The sequence below is a fragment of the Myotis brandtii genome, unplaced genomic scaffold (assembly GCF_000412655.1).
Source record: "Myotis brandtii unplaced genomic scaffold, ASM41265v1 scaffold780, whole genome shotgun sequence".
Taxonomy (NCBI): domain Eukaryota; kingdom Metazoa; phylum Chordata; class Mammalia; order Chiroptera; family Vespertilionidae; genus Myotis; species Myotis brandtii.
This window is the reverse complement of record NW_005371132.1, coordinates 1-3,481: the sequence shown is the minus strand read 5'-3', so window position 1 is coordinate 3,481 and position 3,481 is coordinate 1. Positions and strand designations below refer to the sequence as shown.

General features: G+C 48.5%; 1 pseudogene; it reads left to right on the top strand.

Moving 5' to 3' along the window:
- Nucleotides 1–1,308: 1,308 nt before the first annotated feature.
- LOC102255367 lies at nt 1,309–1,755 on the top strand (annotated as a pseudogene).
- The last annotated feature ends 1,726 nt before the right edge of the window (nt 1,756–3,481 follow it).

Genomic DNA, 3,481 nt, shown 5'->3' with positions numbered 1-3,481 from the left:
TACAGCTTAGGCCTGCTCCCCGCTGGCAAGTGGACATCCCCCGAGGGCTGCCGGGCTGCCAGAGGGATGTCTGATTGCCAGCTTAGGCCCAATTCCCCAGGGAGTGGGCCTAAACCAGCAGGTGGTCATCCCCCAAGGGGTCCCAGTCTGCAAGAGGGCACAGGCCACGCTGAGGGACCCCCCCTTCCCCCCCGAGTGCACAAATTTTTGTGCACCGGGCCTCTAATATATATATAAAACCCTAATATGCAAATAGACTGAATGGTGGAACAACTGAACAACCTGTCGTTATGATGTGTGCTGACCACCAGGGGCCACATGCAGAACATGGCAGGCATTGACTACAGGCAGCAGAGTGCAGAACATGGCATCATGACATGGAGGGATGGTGGAGCAGGTGAGCGGAGGAGCCAGACCAAAGTGGGGCACAGGTCGCTATCACTGGGGCCTCTGGTGGTTACTGAAATTTCTTTGCTCCCATGTGCCATGGTCCCACTGGGTGCTCACACCTGCTGCTGGCACCGCCTCACTCACACCCGCTGCCAACGCCCCATGCTAGTCCCTATCACTCAACCATCAGCAGGTGCGAGTGGGGCTGGTGCCGTCAGTGTGTGGGAGAGGCAGCAGGAGTGGGGCTGCCAGCAGACAGGGGACCAGGGGCCATGGTGGGAGGGGCTGAGACCCACCCGAGGGGCTGAGACCTGCCCGTATGCCCATCGCAGCCTCACAGGCCACAGTTCCTTTCAAAGTGCACGAATTCATGCACTGGGCCTCTAGTACATCAATAAAGTTACAGGTAAATGTCAAGATCTGATTTCTATTTCACTGAGATAAAAGAAGAGGTGTTCAACAGATTAAATTCTGGTCTGCATTAGTTATTAGCAATTGCATTAGTTTTCTTTCTTTCTTTCTTTCTTTCTTTCTTTCTTTCTTTCTTTTGCATTAGTTTTTTATTGCTCTACAACAAGTCACCACAAATGTAGCAGCTTAAAACAGTATATAAGTAGCCCAGCCAGCATGGCTCAGTGGTTGAACATCAACCTATGAACCAGTAGGTCATGGTTTGATTCTCAGTCAGGGCACATGAGTGGATTGCATGTAAAATCCCCAGTGCAGGAGGCAACCAATTAATGGTTCTCTTTTATCCTTGATGTTTCTATCTCTCTCTCCCTCTTCCTTCCTCTCTGAAATCAAGAAAAATATATTTTAAAAAATACTTAAGGTCAGGAAATGACCTCCTGGCCCAGAGCTGTCTGGCTGAAGCATCAGGAAAGGACTAACGATTAGATTTTAGGAAAAGTAGAAGCAATGTTTCAAAGACCTGTATTGCAGGTACTTCACAAATTTGTAATACATGAGTCTGAAATAGTAAGCAACTTGGTTCTCGAAAGATTTCTGAATCATGTGCAGTTACTTGGGCGAGTTGATCAGGACCCTGTCATGAGACACGTGGAAGGAAAAAAACAAGTCACATTATTTTCTCCAGCAACAAATGAGATGTGAAAATCAGGAGACAATGAAGCATACCAAATGCGTGACATCAGTCAAAAGACAACACGGTACAGAATTTCAGTATTCCGATCAGACCTCAGAGATGTGGCAAATCAGTATGTGAAAAAGGGCTCTCTAATTTATGTGGAAGGGAAAGTAGACTATGACGAATACATGGCTAAAAATAATGTGAGGAGACAAGCAACAATAATCATAGCTGACAACGTTATATTTCTGAGTGACCAGACGAAAGAGAAAGCATAGAGCAGACCATTCTTCTTTGGCCAGTGTTTGGTGTAGTCTCATTTCCAAATCATGTATATAGTCTTTATAGTTTCTAAGGACAACAATTAAAACATTATCTACACTAATAAAAGACAAAGATGCTAATTGACCGTACCTTCCCTATGCCCTAGGCCATGCCCACCAGCCAATCAGAGTGACTATGTGCAAATTAACCCAACCAAGATGGCGGCTGGCGGCCACGGATCTGGAGCAAGTAGGAGGCTTGGTTGCCTGGGTGATGGAGGAAGCCAAGCTTCCTGCCTGCCTGAGCCCGGCTGTGGCCTCGGCTCATGGCAACAAAGTTTCAATTATAGAAGACAAATAAATCCCAGATACCTGCTTCCAGCCAGCCTCCACTGGGAGCTTGGGTGTCTGAGGGTTGTGGCCAGCCTGCAAACAGCCATCGGCCCCTCACCCAGGCTGGCCACACCCTCATGGGGTGAGGGTCCCGCTGGGGGGTTTAGCTAGCCTGAAAACGGCCCTCAGCCCCTCACCCAGACTGGCCAGGCACTCCAGCAGGACCCACCACTCTGAAGGGGCTGTGGCCAGCCTGCAAACGGCCCTCAGCCCCTCACCCAGGATGGCCAGGCACCCCAGTGGGGACCCCCACCCTGAAGGGGCTGTGGCCAGCCTGCAAACAGCCATCAGCCTCTCACCCAGCCTGGCCAGGCACTCCTATATAATAAAAGGGTAATATGCAAACTGACCCTAGCAGCAGAACGACTGGGAATGACTGGTCACTATGACACACACTGACCACCAGGGGGCAGACGCTCAATGCAGGAGCTGCTCTCTAGTGGTCAGTGCGCTCCCACAGGGGGAGCTCTGCTCAGCCACAAGCCAGGCTAACGGCTGCCAGTACAGCAGTGGTGGTGGGAGCCTCTCCTGCCTCCTCAGCAGCCCTAAGGATGTCTGACTGCAGCTTAGGCCTGCTCCCCGCTGACAAGTAGATATCCCCTGAGGGCTCCCGGGCTGCCAGAGGAATGTCTGACTGCCAGCTTAGGCCCAATCCCCCAGGGAGCAGGCCTAAGCCAGCAGGTGCTCATCCCAGACTGCGAGAGAGCACAGGCCAGGCTGAGGGACCCCCCTCAAGTGCACAAATTTTTGTGCACCGGGCCTCTAGTTTTATATAAAAATACATTGAAAAAAACAGCAAATATATATATTAACTCAGCTTCTCTGGATCAAGAGTCTGCACATAACCTAATTTGATTGTCTGCTCAGGGTTTCAAAAGCCTACAATCAAGATGTTCACCAGACTGCATTCTTACTGGAGCCTCAAGGAGGGAAGAATCTGTTCCCACACTCATTTATGCTGTTGGAAGAATTCTGATTCTTGCAGTTGAATGACTGAGGAATCCAGCTTTTTATTAATTATTGACTAGGGGTTGTCTTTGGTCTTAGAGGACACTCATAATTTCCTGCTGCATACATAAACCTTTCCATAAGCAGTTACTATACAGAAGTGTGAAATGTGCTTCTTCAAGACCAGCAGGCCTTGGCCTGGGTCTGCTAAGATACATACATATATATTATACATATATAATCTGTTTTAGGTGATATATTTATATATATGTCATAGGTCTTCTAAGAAAAGGATAGATAGCTAAATAGATAGATAGAGTAACCAACCTACCATTGGATATTCTATCACTTTTGGCATATTCTTTTGTTTGTTTGTTTGTTAATTCTCACCCAAGGATAT